Source organism: Pinus tabuliformis, chromosome 2_2, assembly GCF_031772625.1.
Source record: "Pinus tabuliformis cultivar Carrire ecotype Pingquan chromosome 2_2, CPIR1, whole genome shotgun sequence".
NCBI classification, from domain to species: domain Eukaryota; kingdom Viridiplantae; phylum Streptophyta; class Pinopsida; order Pinales; family Pinaceae; genus Pinus; species Pinus tabuliformis.
Window position 1 is genome coordinate 91,143,732 of NC_142300.1, and position 21,730 is coordinate 91,165,461.

Sequence of the window (21,730 nt, forward strand, 5' to 3'; positions counted from 1 at the left end):
TTTATTTAGTTACCATACCTCCGGTTTATTTATATTTTTATTTATTTACCATACCTCTTTTTTGAGTGTTAGTAAAACTCTTTATATTTTAAATTTATATTATGTTTATACATAATAATAATTAGATTGATTTTTAAATTTAAAATGTTAAATGTTACATGTTAAATGTTTACATTTACATTTACGTTTACGTGAGATCTACCCCTGTTACATGTTAAATGTTTATGTTACATGATATCTACCCCCATTACATGTTAAATGTTTACGTTTACGTTTACATTTACGTTTATGTTTACGCTTACATTTATGCTTACATTTACGTTTACGTTTACGCTTATGTTTATGTTTACATTTACGTGAGATATACTTGATACCCCTGTATTGGGATGTAATGTGCCTCTCAGTGCAATAATGTTTACTATATATATAAGAAGTCACAATCTAAATTATCATCATAATATAGATGATGTTATTATATTACTATTATGGATATTGTAAAATTAAATATAGTCTACCGAGTTTAGCATATTATAAAGATCAAAGTTAATTCTTAACCAAACTTATATATAATTTTGAAAAGTGGTTAATTTCCTAAGCCCTCCAATCAAATTATGTTATCAACAATTGATATGAAGGGTGAATCAAACCACCTTAACTTGGTATCGGAAGGAGTGTAATCCCATCTGCATAGAACCAGAAAATATATTGTTTAAATCAAGATTTTCAAAGAAGTTGAATCTTGGATGACTTGTGTGACAAGGAGAGGTCATCTTTACTGGAAATTTGTCACAAGATGATACAAGAAAATTGAAATGAGAAACGTAGCAAACTCATATCCTAGACATTTTCTAGGGCCAACTCCAAAGAAAAAATGGGGTATATGATTAATAGTTGGGTCTGAAATTTTGTACCTTAACAAGGTATAAGTTAAGTAGACAAGTAAATGCCTTTAATTTTACTTTTTAGATCGCAAAAGAGTGGCCATAGCTCGCACTTGTCATCGCCGAGGATTGAAAGTAATAGGTCTTCATATTAGTTTCTATCTAAATATCATGCACGTCCATCCTTTGGGAATTATATATCCTTTAAATAAAAAATAATCACTGCAGATCCCATCATTATTGTGGTAAAAGAGTGATACTAAAAATGCTCCAACTTTTTGAGTCAGAGAGTAACAATATTGGATACCTTTCATTTCTACATTTTCGACAGTTTTCTTCATAAACATGTTGTAAATACGTCCAGTCCCTAATACCAATATCTCTTTGATAACCTGAGAAAATGATGTCGCAATTAGGGTTGACAAAATGCAGACATAAATCGATAAAACAAAATAAGTCACTACTTACATTTTTGGTGAACGACATTGATTTATATTCCTCCTATGACAGACTCTCATTATTTCTTTTGGTACACCTAAAACCCTTGAGTGTGCCTAAAACCCTCCTGACTCTTGAAATAAAAATGAAAATTGCAGGAGCAATCCATTTATTTATGAAAAAGAAAGGGATTTAATGGCCTATTACAAAGATCAACAAGTTGAACAGTTGCACAAATCAAAATTCAGTTGATAGTTGCAGTGGGATCTAATGGTAAAAGAACTTTCAATGGATCTGATTGTGTAGAGGGGTGAAGAGTGGCACATGGGAGAGTTGTTTTCAAAGGGATCACCTTACCACGTAATAACTAGAAAACAACTGAAAAAATTACGTTGGGGCTAAGTGTAAAGTCACTTAACTATCCTTTTCTACCTTTCTTTTTCTCTACTTTTTGCCAACCTCCTTGATTGGGAGTGGTAGTTACAATTTCCATCCAATTCTCTTCCACCTTCAAACAGGCCTCTTTGTCTAAGTCCAAACTCTTCGATGCATGGGATCTTTTAATGTCTCCAATCTCTTTTTCAATGGTAGTTTTTTCGTTCTGCTACACTAGACTTGTGTTTTCTACTGCTTTCATTGTAACTTGCGGACTTCATATCATTATTCCCTTTTGCTCAACCCCATTGCCCATAGAAATTCCTTATGGTTTCTGAGCATCCATAGGGTCCTCTATCATTTTGTCATCCTCTTCATCTGAAGAAAGTTGCTCTTGAAACTACCAACCCTTTGGCTTTTAAGGTTGTTTCTTTTTTCTTTTAGGATCTTTCTTTTCCCGTGGACACGTATTTTGTAAATGTCCAATTTGAAGATAGATACCAAATCAAAAAGTTGTATTTTCAAACTATAACAATGAGGGAACGAAAAAAATCCATCTGCATTTATACTTTTGCACCATCTCACTTATTTTATTTTATTTTAATAATCGTTTAAATAACCTAGTCAAAGCTCCAAATAAAATTTAGTGACTAACAACAACATAATATTCTTAATTAGAAATATAAGAGAAAAACAACAAAAACACATTTAAAATACTAAAAGAAAATGTTAAAATTTAACCTAAAGAAAAATTTAGCCAACTTAATGTAATAAAACAAGTGCAACTACATTACATATCAAAAACACTAGAAATTGAAAAATATAATTAACAAAAAATATGCCCGAGTAAATAGAATATTAAATCTATCAAATATCTGTGAAATTAAATTGGATAATTAAATTTTAAAATATATATTGAATATATCAAATATATAACTATACAAAATATTAAACAATTTTATATATATATATATATATATATATATATATATATATATATATATATATATATATATATATAAGAGTTATAACTTTTGTTTTTGTTATTATAAACTTTTATAATAATATTTTTTTTTATATCATTATAAATTTTCATCAAATTTTAAATATTTATAGGCTATATTTTTATAGACATATCTAGCAAGAACAACTACTTTTTAAAATATCTCTATCTATACTTGACACGGAAAATGTAAAAGCTTCCAGCTCAACAAAAACATTATCACTACAATAAGACATTATTATTGTGTTTGGGTAGAAATGGATTAGCAAAATACCTAAACTTACCAATCAATAAAAACCTAAATTGATTGTATGAAAATGGAAATATTTTATTTATAATTGAGAGTGAGAGTGAAATATTTTTACCATGTCTCCTTTGTATTGGGTTGTAATATCAACAACCAATAACTTCTATAATATTTTTAAGTAAAACTAACCAAACATGTATATTTGTTTTTTATTTTGATTATAGTCGATATTATTTTTAAATTTGAAGAATATTTTATTTTTATTTAAAAAGGGGACATGTGTTAACTCCACATTCAACACAGATATAATTACACATCACCCTCATACTGTGATGTAGAATGAGCCTCTCGGCTCAATAATTGTTGTTAATCACTATATAAGTGTTACATATTCTTTTATTATAGAGGTGATGTTTAAGGTGTCAAAGGATCTTAGCTGGAGTGGTTTGGTAATTGACCCATTATGGCATTTAGGAAATAATTGTATCTTGTAGATATTTAGGGAGAGGTAAATATAATATGTATAAATAAACTAAATATAACAATGAAAAAATTTAATTATATATAATAATAATAATAATAATAATTCTATTTTTATATGTGGCGAGATGTGGAAAGTAAGGAGAGGTGATATAGGTAAATCAAATATAATAATAATAAAATAAATTAATAAATATCTATATAATATGTTAATATTAATACATAGATATGTAGGGTTGATGTATAAGGTAAAGTATAGTTATGAGAGCTTGAGATGGGGTGACTTGTGTAGAACACATGGGGAGAGGCATTGTTGTCATCCCACTCGTTAGAATAGAGGGTGCACATGGGAAAACTTGCCCCCTGATACTAATGCATTGCATCTCATCAATCTCAGAAGCAACACTCCTTAATTTGATGCACATAATGAAGATTCTACAAACAAGATGCCATTTAGTTCCCGAACTCTCTTGCCACACTCAGGGATCATGTTGGTTTAACTTTGCTTGTCCTCATTGGTCTATTTTCACACTTGAGACTGATCAAATGAAGTATATTAGTCATTCATGGAGGCAGACTGTTTTAGCAATGCATAGGGCCACCTCTAGGCACATGTGTTAAATTGATTCTTGTTGGTATGCGAGATCATTTTGATGGCTATGGTTAATCATGGTAGAATTAGACATTGCTTGGTTGCAAGAGATCTAGGTATTTATTTCATTCAAGCTTTCACTATTTGTTGTTTCTTATCCTAGACCTTTACCTACCATACATGTCTCGAGGACATATTGGGACTCTAGAATTTTTTCCTCTTTCAACTCCTAGTTCTCCCCTATCTATCGAACTCGTCCCCCTCTCTCATTTTTGACTCACCTAAACCCTCCCTCAGGTCTTGCCTCAAACTCACTGGAGCTCTTGTTGTGGGGAAAAATGCCTATGTAGGACGATCCTATCCACCTAAGGTGTGACAGTGCCTTAGCAACAAACAGAGACAGCTATTCTAGCATTCTTCCTTTATGAATTAAGAATGAAGAGAGAGATGGATGGACTAACCGGTGTCTTCCGTTTGTCCCTCAATCCGGCTTCTCTTCTCTTGGAGAGTTCCCAGCTACTTGCCTTCTCGCTCGTCCAGCTTCAAGAGGTTTCCGCAAGATCACAAGAAGAGAACACTACACAAGACATGGATTCATATTCATAACTAGTTTAGGATTAGAAATAAACTAAACATACTAATGCAATCATACATCAAAGATACATCAGTATATAGGAGAAAACAAGATAGCTTTATTGATGAATAACAAGGTTCAAGAAGAGATACAACCCAGAGGGCTCCAATCCAGCATCTCCTTCCCAGCAAATGGAATTCCTATCTTCACCCCCTTCAAATCATTAAGCACCCAATGATTCCAATCTCAAACCAACAGCAATTCTTTGCAATCATAAAATTCCAGCCTCTAGATCTCATGGAGGAGAGATCCATATATAGATGTTTGGAGAGAGGATGAGTCAGCTTGAGATCTGACTAGTGTCCTCTCCCTCTATCAGTTCTTGATTCCACTTGGAGGTTCTTGCTTCCACTTGGATATTTGGAACCTCTTACTCATCACCAGTCGAATTCCCTGAGGCAAGTGTCATTTTGGAAGCTTCCTGGGTTCTGACACCTTGAGAAATGAACTTTCCACATGTCCACTCTCGCTCAGCGCAGGTTGCCAGTGTTGCCTTTGACATTCAGCGTAGGTAGCCAGTGTTGCCTTTGACATTCAGCGCAGGTAGCCAGTGTTGGCTTTGACATTCAGCGCAAACAGCTAGTGGAGCCACTGAAATGATCCTGAATTGACTTGTTTTTGAGCAGTTTCTGGTGGAGAACTTTTGTGAATTGCTGTGGTTTGTTAGCCTTGTTCCTCTAGGGGTAGGAACAACATGTTTAGGTACTTTGGATCCCTTAGATTATGGACATTTCATGCTCAATGCTGAAAGGCACAAAAATGTCTATAACAGTTGCCCCCTAAAGTATGAGGTAGTTTATCGGGTGAAATGCTTTATCAGGGGGATCCGAAGTTCATCCAATGCTGGGAGGAGACCTGTAATAAGATACAATACAATACATTATTTTTCATACTGCTTTCATGATCTAGCTGAGGCGGGCATTCCCATGCTCAGCTTTATAAATTCATTTTTCTGTACATAGAACAGACAATCGTCTGATGGTAGACTGATAATTTTGATGAAATTATCATCCTTTGAGTAGGATGATTATCTGCTGCAATGATGTACATGTCAATGTCTTTATCTTTCCTGAATATATATCGCAGCCCGGATGGATGAAACTAGATCCGGGGTCTTCAAACTCGTTCGATCTTCACTCTAAGTGCAAGTCGATCCATGTGAGAAATGTTCTAAAGTCGAACATGGAAAGACATCGCTTGATTACCGGTCAATGAGGTAAACCGTTAACAAGCGCGAGAGGAATCACCGATAATGATAATGACCCTCAAGGTACTGCAGTACAATTCACGTGGTGTGAAAAAAAGGACTTGGCATCGAACACCACGCAAAATCTTTCGGTCGAAGGTCATTGATGTATACCTGTCGTTGGAAGTGAGAAACTTGCCATTGAGGCATGCAAGCTTCAAAGTACTGAAGGGGTTGTTCCTAGATCAACTTCTCGGATAATGAGCTGATGTCGAAAAGAAGCGATCCGTCAAAGGAGGGCCTTAATGAATCCCACATCAGTGACACGAAACGGAGCTAATGATTTTAATGGAGGTGAAAACGATCTGTGACATATGATTCAGGGTGGCGGTCATGAAAGGATGAAGGATAATGTACGGCAGTGGATGGGACACGGTTGACTTTTCTGAACGACTTCTCTTGAACATATGGCGACACTGATGCGATGGATCGGTAGCATTACCCCAAATATGGATGGTATGGCGAGACCATGGTGATGTGACCGGTGAATGAAACAACCCAACCCGATTGTGGTACGGAGGAAAAGTGTCATGTTCAAGAGCGACTTGCTACCATCAAAGTTTTCTTGAGTTTCTCCCAATTTTTCCCCAGTCATTGCTGACCAGTACCTCTTTATTTTTGTCAAGCTTGAGGAGGATAACATATGCTTGTTCTATAACCTGCCCTTCGGGCAAGCCCATCGCTATGTTTTAACGAGCCTAGCGATAATGAAACTCGTTCTCGTCTAAAGACAAGTTTGTCGCTATTTAATGATTTTAACGAGTCTAACGACAAAGATAACTCGGTCCTTTTCATTTTTAGAGAGTCTGAAAAGGTACATAAAGTTAACTCCAAAAGTCCTTTTTCGTCATCTAATCCCTTAGGTCCGAAAAAGTATAAAACAATACAGAAGGGATGAGTTTTCGATAGTTTTAACGAGCCGAACAAAAAAAGCGCTCGATATTTTTGTGCAATAATCCCTGAGGTCCAAAAAGATTAAAATCTAGAGGAGGGATAGCTCTTCTGGTCGCTTTAACGAGCTGGAAGGCCAAAACTCGGCAATCTTTTCATATTTTACGAGTCAGATGAAAAGAGCTTAAAGAAGACTCGTCTTTTGAGGAACGAGTGATAAACAGGGTTAGCAGCTGATTCCAGGTACAGGTTGGAATTTTCCAATCACGGCAGTGTCACAAGGATGGCTAGGTGAAATCACTCTTCGCAGCTGTTCCTCAAAATGGGTAAACAAACATATGGAGGTGAACGATCGGCCAATGGAAAAGTGGAGGTGACAGTGCAAACACGACCAAGGATTTAATGGCTGATGATATTACATTCACTGTGGTTATTTACCGGGACAGTTCATTTTTTAACGAGCTTAAACGCGGGTGGAAACATTTGCTCGATCTTATGTTTATTTTTTAACGAGCATGAACTATACGATAAAACTGCTCGGATCTTGCGTTTATTTTTTAACGAGCATGAACTGTGTGCTAAAACTGCTCGATTACCCAGTCATATGATAAGAGTGTCCCATTGAGATTCTATTTTTTATGGAGCTTCATCTCACAAAGCTATGCCCCACATCCTTTCTTTATGCAAGTTAGGAAACGGCTAACCCAAAAAACAGATAAATAACCGCTCTTTGCTTGCACTCCAAAAGGTTTGCATGCCCTCAGGTATAAAGTACGATTTCAAGGTTACCTCTACTTCTTTTCCGTCAAAACAATTGTTTTAACGAGAGAGGCTTACCTCTTTCAGGTTACCCAAAGATTGTCTCGTTAATCTTTCAAACAAAACACTTCCTCAGCAATGTCTACCGAAATAGACAAAGGTGAGCGACGATGCCCGCCAACTCACATAACTTTGACAAAAGAATCTTATTCTAGAATAACCCTCTTCCAGCATGGGCGGGGTACAGACTAGTCATATTCTCCCACGGAAACCTACCATATACCCAAATTTTTCCTGCCGAAGCAGACCAGGACGCATGCCCCCTGGGTTCCAGTCATATCCTCCCGGATTACTCGCGCTCATCAGGAGGACGGACCGTGGGTTGAGACACTTCTTGCGTGAATAGACCATTTAGGGATGGTATATGACTATTTGCGATGCGTGATCCGGGAAATGAAAGCTGGTCCACGAGCTTGACCACTCTTCCTTCATGCGGAAAACACATTACTCTAAAGAGTGAGGAGACGATGGCTCCCATGCAATATATATAGTCTCGTCCAAGGAGTAGGTTATAATCCAAGGGTCCTTGAACGACCATCACGTTCATTTGAACGGTCTTCCCTTTCAATGTTATGGGCACATTGGGGAGGATCCCTAAAGGTCGACTGGTTCCTTTATCAAAGCTTGATAGATTTCTCATTTCAGGCAAAAGCGCCGGCGAACCAAGCGCTTTCCAAGAAATAGAGGAAAGGATACTCACAGATGCCCCCTCATCAACGATAGTGCCAGCCATTACCATTCTGTATATTTGAACGATGATTCTGAATGGTCTGCTTGCTAGCAACCGGGGTCTGCCTAGTTGGTTCCAGTCGAACGAGACAACTAGGTTGCTTGGTGGTGGGACCGAATAGACGGTCGGGTATGACTTTGACGAAGTTCCTTCCTGCGATAAAGGAATGGGCAAATTTCCCCCTTGTTTGTCGGAGTCTGTGTTGATGAAGAGAATTTGGACGGTGTCGTCTTTATTCTCCTCTGTGATGGTATCATTCGAAGATAGAGCCTCTGAAGGCAAAACCGGGTCAACTGCCGTCTCAACCTTTTGGCTTTCGTCAGGCATGGATCCAGACGGTTCATCTTCAATGATAGGTGCTTCGGTTGACCACCTGGGCGGGCCAGCCGGATTCTCAACTAGTGAAGGACTTGGCAGGAGTTTTTGATATCTAGGAGGAAGTTGCGCTCGTAAAATCGGGCGATCTTCCAAAACTCTTTTAGCCTCGTCTAAGAAGGGACAACGGTGGATGGCGTGGTTTCCTTCACACAGTTTGCAGGGAAATCTAGCTTTCCCTCTCTGTCCTGTGGCTTCACTTTCACTAGTTGACGGTGAGCAGTCAACATGGCTATCAGAGGTTGACGCTACCGAATTGTGCAGACGGGGAGACCAGTCCCTTAGTATCTGAGGGATGCAGGGACATTCTATGTGGAAGTGGTCTCCCTTGCATATGACACATGGCGATTTAGGCCTAGTCAGTGCTGTGTGTGGATTTTTGTCAAACGACACTTGTTTGCCCCCAGTCGCTTTTGGCTCCTTCTTCTTCTTCTCTTTCTTCTTCTTTTCCTTCTTCTCCTTAGGAACTTGGTTTTTTGTTTTACCAGTTCCGTCAAACGAAGAGGAAGGAGGAGAGGAAGAATTAGATGAAGTGGAAGGCTGGTGGGCAACTCTGGTCTGGTCTAACTGTTGACTCGACTGTTCAGGAATAGTGGTGTTCTGAACGACATTGGTTGAAAAGAGCCAGACCGGTAGGCCAATTGTCAGTCCTGGAAGCGACAATGTGGCCATATGGGGTGCACCAACATCTCCCCAAGAGGAGAAGGGACTAGGATTTCCACCAAGGGGAATTCCTTAGTTGGTGGGCTCCATCTTTTCAACCTAAAGATCAACATAGGAATAAGGGGTGATTGTTCCGTTTAAAATAAATTTTAACGACGCTTTAGACACAACTTTCTTTTTCAATTTTAAAGAGTCGAGAAAAAGCTAAAGATGACTCTAGTCTCCTTCGATGTTTTAACGAGCCCGAAGTGACAAATGCTCGGATGGACTTTTTCTGTTATAGAGTCTGAAAAAGGTCAAAAGGAACTGCTCTGGAGTTCTAGGCAGAGGGTGTGCCAAACTTTTCGCAAAACCGCAGAATACTTTTTAGGGTACGGGTGGTCGATCTTCCTGAATGTTGTGTTCAGTGCATTGCGATCAGTAGGGCGGCCGACACGGCTTCCTAAGGATAAAGGTTTTATGCCTATAGGGGTCTCCTAATATATACACAATGGTACGTGGGAGCACAATCCGTACTGGCGCTATCGTCCCTCAGGAGGAATCACCCACCATCCACGAGATCGATAGTCACCAGGCTTTACGACGCCGGAACACGTCTCTAGCCTAGACCTCTATGTTGTGCGTTATGTTGCAAAGCGTTGTTAAGTTCATTCAATTTATTTTAGGTTGATCTTTTTAGAAGTTTGCCTTTTGAGGTTCACCACGAGATGTATGATACAATTCCTAAATTCAGTCTAAAGATGATAAGCAAGCTTTATATCTTTTCAACTTTGAAAATCCTAGCTACTAAGGGAAAAGAAAGACACCATCTTTTCTCAAAGAGCAATCAGCACACTCTAATGCACTTTTCCTAAATCAAACATGCAAACTATCAAGATGCAAATGCACAATGGAGGTGTTTGTTTTCCGCTTTCTTAGTATTGATGCCTACAAAGAAAGCTTTTTGTACAACTTTGAATTTGCTTTTAAATGACAAATACAAACAAGTTTACATTTTCGAAATCAGAGAGGGTAGAAGAGATTACAACACTTAACGATTTTCGAAATGAATACTTGTTTCGACACTTAAAAGAGACAAACTCAAACCAATAAGCAAGAGTAAATGTATAATCAACTGCAAACAGCCAATGAACTCTTTTCTAAGATCACAATCAACAGATCTGAATCAAGGGCTACAGGATGACTATTTCACTCATGCAAAGGAAAACTGTAAATGATGCCACAAACACATAAAAACACTCACAGTCTTTTTGTACAAAAGGAGGCGGAATTTAAGTAGAGAAAAGGAGTTATTAGACTGGTACCTATGCTGGTTACAGGCTGCAAAAATCAGAGATCAAAACAAGGCAAAACAGAGCAGAGAACCCCAGCTGCACAAGGGCAAACTGGTTCAGTGCAACCTCAACACAGGGGTTTTGACATTCAGCGCAGGTAGCCTTCACGGGACCTGCGTTGAAATGCAGAATCCCTTCACTGGGTCTGCGCTAAAGGAGAAACTCTCGTTTCTCACTGGGTTCTAGGTCACAGATTGCTATTTAATCTACTGTTTCAGGCCAAATCAAAGCAACAAGCAAGGTGCAATCAAAGGGATGCTTTGAGGGGGTACTAAGATCTATCACAAAGGATCATCAAATCATTTGTGAGTCCATTGTTCAGATCATAGACAAGTCCAGTGATTGGATCAAAGCAGCAACTGTCTACTTTACATCTGGGAATAGCAGATGCAGTTCGATTGTTGCTGTCGAGTCTATGCAATAAACAATGATGGAAACACAAATAAAATGACTAAACAGATCTCCCCAGCGGAGTCGCCAATTTGTTGTGGGGAAAAATGCCTATGCAAGACGATCCTATCCACCTAAGGTGTGACAGTGCCTTAGCAACAAACAGAGACAGCTATTCTAGCATTCTTCCTTTATGAATTAAGAATGAAGAGAGAGATGGATGGACTAACCGGTGTCTTCCCTTTGTCCCTCGATCCGGCTTCTCTTCTCTTGGAGAGTTCCCAGCTACTTGCCTTCTCGCTCGCCCAGCTTCAAGAGGTTTCTGCAAGATCACAAGAAGAGAACACTACACAAGACATGGATTCATATTCATAACTAGTTCAGGATTAGAAATAAACTAAACATACTAATGCAATCATACATCAAAGATACATCAGTATATAGGAGAAAACAAGATAGCTTTATTGATGAATAACAAGGTTCAGGAAGAGATACAACCCAGAGGGATCCAATCCAGCATCTCCTTCCCAGCAAATGGAATTCCTATCTTCACCCCCTTCAAAGCATTAAGCACCCAATGATTCCAATCTCAAACCAACAGCAATTCTTTGCAATCATAAAATTCCAGCCTCTAGATCTCATGGAGGAGAGATCCATATACAGATGTTTGGAGAGAGGATGAGTCAGCTTGAGATCTGACTAGTGTCCTCTCCCTCTATCAGTTCTTGATTCCACTTGGAGGTTCTTGCTTCCACTTGGAGATTTGGAACCTCTTACTCATCACCAGTCGAATTCCCTGAGGCAAGTGTCATTTTGGAAGCTTCCTGGGTTCTGACACCTTGAGAAATGAACTTGCCACATGTCCACTCTCGCTCAGCGCAGGTAGCCAGTGTTTCCTTTGACATTCAGCGTAGGTAGCCAGTGTTGGCTTTGACATTCAACGCAAACAACTAGTGGAGCCACTGAAATGATCCTGAATTGACTTGTTTTTGAGCAGTTTCTGGTGGAGAACTTTTGTGAATTGTTGTGGTTTGTTAGCCTTGTTCCTCTAGGGGTAGGAACAACATGTTTAGGGGCTTTGGATCCCTTAGATTATGGACATTTCATGCTCAATGCTGAAAGGCACAAAAATGTCTATAACAGCTCTAGCAACCAAGATATACCTGGAGCTCTTCAGTGTCCTTTGTCCTTCCTCTTGACTTATTTTTTCTCTCTAGCTATCTATGGAAATGCCTCATCAATGCACCCAAGTGAGGTGAGGCACCACTTACTACTGAGAAATGGGTGGATCTCGAGCACAATAGAGAGTGGAAAGCTCCTCCTCTTACTTTTGTTCCCATACTCTACCACAAATCTAGTGAATAATTACTAATGTAGAGTGATAAATTGGTGATGAACACAAATGTCTGATAGACTCTGAAGTGTTAACAGAGATGGCAGATTTGGTTCTATATATAGGACATTCATGATGCCTCTTCAACTACTATACACATATTTTTGATCTCTATTAGAATCTAAAAACATCGTCGAGAAGAGTGTTGATCAATGTGGATGAGTTTTAGGAATAAATCATCCTCTAGTTGGACAAAATTCAGATGCTCTCATGCTCTATCAACTACAAACTCAACAAAATTGAAGCTCATATTGGACGATATCTTGCACTGTGTTGTTCACCAAATGACACCAAAGACCCCATCTCGATTGAGGCCTCTGACTCTAACAAATCTTAAATGCTCTCTTGGTTAGCTAGTTTTTCATTTCCTAGTCTTAGTTTTTCTAGTTCAATGATTAGGAATGGCCCTAATGATCCAATCTTCTATATGTTTTTCTTATGCTTCGGTTCAAAATCTATAAACTCTTCATATAGTTGTGATGGTAATTGCATATCTATGTTGGATCAAATTTCCCAACAATAAATCAACACATAACTTTGTGATTTTAATGTAATTTTTATTTACACATATGGAAAACTTAACTTCATCAAGATTATATATACATATATATATATGTGTGTGTGAGATGATGATGATGATGAGATGATGTAGATAATCTAAATATAATAATAAAAAATTAAATAGAAAAAACATGTTTTATATATATATAGGAATAATACAAGTTTAGATTTATTTTATTCTTTTGCTTATAAAAAGAAAAAGGCAAAATTTGTAACAATGCCATTTAAAAATATATATATTTGATTTAAATTACAGTAATGTTTTAAAATTAAAAAAATATTGCTATAATATATATAAATAAACGAATTTTAATTCTAAACACAATATTTTCTTAAAAAAAAACTTCAGGTACGGCCAATTAAATTTAATGTCTAATTAAAAAAATAACTTGGGGTACAATCAATTAAATTAAATTTATTGTCCCATAAAATATAAATTAACATGATCATCTTAAACTTCAATATTGAGTAATAAAATATCAATTAACGTAATCTTAAACTTCAATATTGATTACGCACCCTGAGAGTTTTGAATTTTTTAAAGTATTAGTTAATAATAAGTGAGAACAAAAATTTACTATCATGACTAGGAAATTAGATTATCACCTTAATCATTCCATTTAAACACGTTAACTTTACATTTAAACATATTGCATTTCAATATGTTTATGGAAATTTATTTGTGTGAAATTTACATCCTACATACTCCATGATAAGAAAATCTTATAACCTACAACACCATCTATATTTATTCATTATTTTCTAGATCATTACAATATTCTTAATAGTGTTCATCATAATGATTAACCTCAATCCTTATTGGAGAATTTGCATAGGCTTGACCAGGAATTGTTCATTACTGAGTGATTTTCTCATCAAACACAATTTAAAACTAGTGAAGATCTTTCATTGAAATTCTAAAGATGAAAGATGAGTGAGAATACTGTGAAAACAGTCATACTAGTGAGTCTGTTTTGAAATTCCAACCTTATCCCTGAGGCCAATTACAGTCTCAATTATTCAAGTCTTCAGATGATATTCTCATTATATTCGGTCTATTTACATTTAATATTACCTCAGGGTGGATTCTGGAGTTCTAGTGGGACTCACATGGATGGCGTATTGGCTTTCCTCGACTGTGACATGGCCGCACATGAGGCTTTCATTCAAGCCACAGTGGAGGTTGAATGGACAAGGGCGATCAACTCTCGTCATGAGGAACTGTAGGATGTGTCACCCACTAAAAGAAATTTGGCATCATAGACCCAGGGATCCAGGGAATTTATCCATACAACACAACCCGACCCCAAATTCTATATTTTCCGTCGCAGGAGGATTAGAAGGAAGGAGGCTAAAGCCATTAATCCTAATATTGACACCTCGCATACAAAAGAAGAAATCAAACATTTAAAGAATTTCTTTGAAAGCATTGGATAAAAAAAGTTGGACATAATGAAAAACATTAATAAAGCCAGATCCAGAAATAAAGACAAGCAGACCATGACAAACACATAGGTTACCAGCAGAAGGGCGTACCTTCCTTACATTCAAGAAGTCACTGACAAGATGGCTAGGGTTCTTAAAAAGAAAGGCATTGAGACATCTTTTAAACCATTGTTAACCATTAGAAAAAGAATTAGATCTGTCAAAGACAAACTTGATCATCTACAATAGAAGGGAGTCTATAAAGTCATATGTTCCTATGGAAAGTGTTACATTGGTGAGACAAGTAGATCTTTCAAGGTTAGGCTAAAAGAACATGGCACAAACATCAGAAACGGAAGAACTTGGTCCTTCACCCTGGATGAACATTCAGAAAAAACATCTCACCATATATGTCTTGAAAACATTGAAGTTATCTCCAATGAAAACCATAAATATAAATGAAAAATAAGGGAAGCCCTTGAAATTATAAAACATCCTCACAATCTGAATAGGGATGGGGGTTGGGAAGTAAGCAAGAACTGAATTCCCTTACTCTCTCAGGATCACACTTCGCCATCTCCTTCTACCCACTGAACTTCCTATTTCCCCTTAACTAACCTCACCTTGCACTTTTATTTTCTCGTGACAACCTTTTTTCTTCTGCCCCTTTACCCTTCTCCTATAACTTTCCGTCACCCCCTCGTAGGATTAATATCTGCCCTTAAATTTTCATCAACCTCCCCCTCATGATGATTCTCTTTCATTGATTCCTCTTACTTTTTAGCCCTCCCTTATCATTTAGCTAATCACAATTTATAAGGTTCCATATATTAATAATAATATTTCTATTAGCAGCATTAATTATTTTGTCAATAGTAATAATGTTTATTATTACTATTGACAATATAATGAATACTAATAATACAATATTATTATTAAACCTTGGCCTATTACTATTACTCTTAATAAAATATCATATTAAATAAAAATATATTCTTAATACTCTAATTAAGATATTAAGTAAATTTGCTAATTAACTTAATTACTTAAAACTCATAGTTTACAAAACTTTATGGTTATAAGTGGTAATTAAATATAACAATAAAATATTATATTAAATCAAATATATCATTAATATTCTAATTAACTCATTAAAAATCCATTCTATAAATATACCAAGTAAAATTACTAATTAACTTAAATTAACTTACATTTAAAAAAAAACTTATATTCTATAGTAACTTTTGAGCCAAAATTATTAATATAACATTCAAACTATAATTATTAATTATTATTGTTTTAAAATTATAATTAAAATAATAAAAAACACTAATTAAAATAAGTTATTATATATCTAATCACCCTAGTGTATAATTACATTCTTGATACATAAATTAATTTTACATATTAACTTAATCTATTTATAGTATTAAATCACCTTTATAATATTGACATTAAAATGATAAGTGGAATGCATATAGCAATTAAAAATAATAATAATTGGAAATATTATATATATATATATATATATATATATAAAGTTTGTTGGTCGGTTCTTTGTCTTCTTCATCTTTTTTCTTTTATATTTATCTCTTCCTATTCGCTTATCGTCTTTGTAGGTTTTTCTTGATGACGAGTCATGGTTTTGATTCGAAATGTTGAATTAAAAATGAATATTGTGGACGCCCTGAAATCTCAACATCAAAATCTTCACCACAAAAACCTACAAACTCTAAGAGAATATATTATTGGGGTATACCTTTCAAATGCCTATTCTGCCACCACATTGGACACTTGATTTAATCGATGCCTAGACAAGAGAATACCTCATCATGTTGTCTAAGAATCGTTTTGGGGTTTCAATGGAGCCGCAACAACACGAAGTTCACACATATGGAACATCACTCAAAGGTGCTTTTCCAGCTCATTTTGTATCGTCTCATCTTAAATTTTCCTCCTCATCCCCGCTCATTTATTCTCCATCTCTGACACATCTGGCCTTGGCTAGTGTTGATGACCTTGGATGCCCCCCGCCCCCTTTGAGGCTGCTAGCTTATCGCTTAGCACCCTGGTCTCAAGACAAGATTCCGCTATACAGGTTGGGATTCCACCCCCAAGGTTGGTCCCTCTACAAACTTTGTTGGTTTATTTCAGGGTTCCTCTTTCTCCCCGGAGCTGGTGATTTCACCCTTTATGCCCCCTTTAGAATCAACATCCCCTCCCCCATCTCACCTCCCCAATCATCCAATGATTTTTTCCTAGCCCCATAATTCTATCGGAAGCGATATAGATTTCCTCCTTCTTAACCCTGCTTTGAACCTGAAGGCTTTGACCATCCACAAGGGGTGTCCCTACCCTCCCACATCCCCTAAAATTAGCCCGAGTTCTACCATTAATATCACTGCCCAGAAGACTCAGAAAAAATGCATTCGACATTTTTAGGGCCGATATGCTTCCCAGACTACTTTGGTTGATGATTTGGCTGGTTTGTTGGATGTTCCCATTATTACTACTTCTGACCCTCGTGCCCTTTGAGCACATAAGCCCGCAAAAGAATCTCTATGATGAAAATCACTTCTTTGAACTTGCGGGGTTTGGGGGACCACTCCAAACAATTGAGTCTTCATCACTTGATTAGTCATATCCGACCTTTTATTATTCTCATATAAGAAAATCTCGTTGCATCATCTATGGCAATCACATACTTCCTCGAGATTGGTCCTTCATAGCACATTGTTAGTGTTGACTCTACTAGAATTTCACGGGGCATTATAGCTATGTGGGATCCGGGATGGGCATATTTTCATGCTTATAGTCTCATAACTGGCATCCTATTGTTTGGACGCATCAGAGGATCTCCATGTCATTTTCCATTTGCTTAATTTATATGCTCCCTGTAGGAATTTCTCTTTTTTTGGGGGTAGGATACAACATAGCAATTTACTCAATATTGGTGGGCTTATCTTGGTGGGGGATTTTAATGCCACCCTTTTGGCTCAAGAGTCCTGGGGCGTATACAGTAGACTTGACCCTCTTGTTGATCGTTTATATAACCTCTTTGTAGATCATCACTTGGTAGAAATTCGCCCATATCCTCTTTCTCCCACCTAGAATAACCGTAGATTGGGTGACGAACATTTTGGGAAGCATTTGGATCGCTACCTGGCACAAGAGAATGTGGTTGAGATTATTGGAAATTTGAAATCTTGGGTATATAGAACATATATATTTGATCATTTGCCCATTATTCTCCAATGGAGGAAGGAGAATATCGGGCGTTGTATACCCTTCAAATTCAATAGGGTATGGTTGGATGACAAGGACTATAATGATTTAGTTAAGTCCACATGGGTTGAGAGTCATGGAATGCCAGAGGACTCTGCAATGCGGACACTGGTAAGAAAACTCAATATTATCAAGAGCGGAACTAGGACACGGGAGAGATTGAAAAAACAACAACTATTATCGGAATTGCAGAAGATTACAGGTGAAATAGTTGAATTTGTCAAAATCATGGAACAGAATAATATAACAAAAATGGATTGGGAACATCTTAGGACTCTGGAAGACAAGAAGAATGAAATTCTAAAACTACAGGAAGTCACATGGGGGCTCAAGAGTAGGTCGATTTGGTTGCATGAAGGGGACTATAACACTAAATTTTTTCATTGGTACGCTAATCACAGGAAACAATTTCATCATATCTGACAAATTGAATCTGCTAACAGGGAGGTAAAGCATACTACTTCAGAGATACAATCTGAAGCTGCAAAAAAAATTGAAAAGCCAAGGAAGATGTGGATTAGAGGGATCTGTTATGGGCTATGGAACTATATCCAAACATGTTTGCAGATAAAACAAATGATGAACTCTGCAACCCTGCTAATATGGAGGAAATACTACTAGTTCTTAAATCTTTTGCCAAAGACAAATGTCCTGGACCGGACGGTTGGACTGTGGAATTTTTCATACATTATTTTGATATAATGGGACACAGATTATTGGATATAGTGGAAGAGTCTAGGACTAGGGGAATGATCACTGGGCTATCAATTCCACATTCCTAACCATCATTCCAAAGTCCTCCTCCCCACTAAACTTTAGGGACTTCATACCTATATCTCTCTACAACATTCTATACAAGCTTATATCCAAAATGGTTGCAAGGTGCATAAAAAAGTTTATATCCTTACACATCTCTCGAGAACATTTTGGGCTTTTAAATGATCATCATATACATGATTCAATTGCTACGGTACAAGAATGTATCCACATTATACATACCAAGAAGAAGGAGGTTGTGGTGATGAAAATTGACCTTCATAAGGCCTATGACTGTGTGGATTGGTCATATATCAGACTCATCCTCCATAAGATCGGGTCACATGCTCATAATGTGGAATGGATTATGGCTTGTATCACTTCTGTTTGCTTTCTTGTTCTAATCAATGGTATACCCACTTCCTTTTTCAGGGTTGGAAGAGGACTCAGATAGGGGTGTTCTCTCTCCCCTTTAGTTTTTATTCTTGTTATGGATGGTCTTATTCCGAGAATTAGAGATGCACAATCTCATGGACTCTTTCGGGGACTTCATATAACTAGATAGGTAAACATCTCTCATTTGTTTTTTGTAGATGACATCTTAACCTTTGGCATCATTTCCAAATCCCATTGGTTTGCTCTACACTATATTTTTTCTCATATGGTGCGGCGTCTGGGCTCCTTACAAATGGTAGAAAATATGTTCTCTACTACTCCATTGGTAACATGATGGATATAGAATTCATAGCTAACATTTTCAAGGTGCAGAAGGCACCTCTGGAGGTGGGGTTCACCTACCTAGGTTTCAAAGTCAATCCCAATTTGTACAAGATCAGAGACTGGTTGTGGTTGGTTGACAAATACAAGAAGAAATTGAATTCATGGTCTTATAGATTCCTCCCATTGGGTAGTAGATACATTCTTACGCAGGCAGTCCTACAACAGATTACTGTATATTGGGCACATCTCTATATCATTCCATCTACTATCGCCACAAAGATTAAAGCTATCACACCACATTTTCTCTATTTTGGGACCAGGACAATATCTAAATATCATCTATGCAGATGGGGTGCATTGACTATCACGAGGCTGGGGTTTGTTAGATCAAAGAGTTTTTGGTTTTCCTTTCTGATTAAAACTCTCTAGAAGGATTTGCATGGCTAAGGGATTTGGAAAGACATCTTCTGGACAAGTATATGAAGGAAGATGACATAGAGACTATATATAGAGATACCAGACAACATAGAACAAAAGGAACTATGATCCAAAGATCCTTTGGTAAAATTGTTCACTGGTGGCACATGGGCATGGCATGGGAATTTGGCAAAATAGACAGAAAATTATTATAGGAGCTGATAAAATAAAGGGCATAAAATGTAATTCAAATATTAGGGGATAAACATTGGATCTATTACATCGCAAAGGATATCAAGTCTTTTGAGCCAAACAATCAAGAACTTGCAGGCGGGATGCTCTGTTTGGAAAGAAGTGGCAAATTTGAGTCTAGATGGTATACGTGTTGAGGAATAGCATGGATATGTTAAGAAATTTAGTCAAGCGGGCCTTTGTTGCAGCGTTAATGGAGACTACATTAATTGGGATGGGAGACTATACAAGAGTGCTTCTATCGTGGCGAAGACATATAAAATTTTAATGAGACGGATTTACAATTTGCACAATTAGTGGTGGTTTTCCAAAATCTGGAGGTGGCACATTCCCATCAAAATCATACTCTCCTCATGGCTCTTGTGGAGAAACAAAATACTCACATGGGACAACCTACTGAAACGAGGCTACTTGAGCCCTGGATATTGCATATTCTGTAGGACATCATCAGAATCTGTTAATCACATATTTTTCTTATGTCCAATTATCAATATGTTGTTTGGAATCACATTACACTTTCTCTCCACATCTCATACAGTGGAGCTCATAATTTTGAACAATGCATCTTGAACTCGAATCATGGAAATGGAAAAAACAGGGAGTTGCCTCTCTTCATTATATGGGAAATATGGAACGAGCGCAATCACCATTCACTTGAAGGGAATTTATTTAATATCAACTTGATATGTCACACGGTATTAACATGGATATCAACTCTCACACACGAGACTGATTTCCCTGTCTCTTCCCACCGATTGGTTCCACCAATGTTCTGCCTCCCAACCAGATTCTTTGATGGGGAAGCACAACTTGGCAGATGTGGATGTGGCACAGTTCTAAAGATAAACAGAAGATCACAGTATAATCTTCATTGGAATGGAGGTCCGAGCACAAACACAAGAGCTGATGCAATTTCTTTATGGGGACTACTTTGGTTTGCACATCAGAAGCAGCTATACAGCTCATATTTATGGAGACTTTGATCCTCTCTCATTATCTGATTGGATAAAAAAGATCAAGCACATACTGGACTCTCTTACATCCTATATTATTACTTACATATACAAGGCATACAAGTTGTCAAAATATGGTGCGAGCCATATGGAGTCATGAAATACAAGTACACGGTGGACAACTCAAACAGGGGAAAAAGCACTGATCAACCTTCCCTAACGACACTTGCTCTTATTTCCTTATATTTTGATTTTTGTTAGTTTTTGTAGATGACATATGCTGAATATTGATGGACAAATCAAATAGTCACTTTGTTTTATAGGTTACAGAATATTATGAAGAAACTGGATATTGGACGGTTGGAGGGACTAGCAGTAATATTTTTGACGTGCATGACATATGTACATTTATCTGACATTTGGATAATTTGACAATTGTAATGGTTTTTATCCAGCGTTTTTTGCTCTGAAAAGAGTCTTTGGCATTTGGTGGATCAAACATAGGGCGGCCCCGTAAATTCTGGTTTTAGATGTACAGCCCGTGATTTCCAATTGACTGAAAACTGCATCCCGTGTGATTTGATTTGTTCAAAAAGTCATCCAAATTATTAGGAGGGGTGGACGAATGGGAAGCGAGATAAATTAATTGGAGGTGAAGTAGGTATAGTTATTCCTAGGGACCTCACTCGCATGTTGTTTGTTGGCGTGAAGCAGAAGAGACCGTCTTCACAATATTTGGTATTTGGTGGGTGACATGAAGTCGCCATTAAACTCCTTCTCGTGATGCTTGTGCTTCGAAAGGACAAATTCTGACTTTACCTGCCTATACATTCACTCATTGGTTGCCTTCACGCATTAGGGACGCCTCAA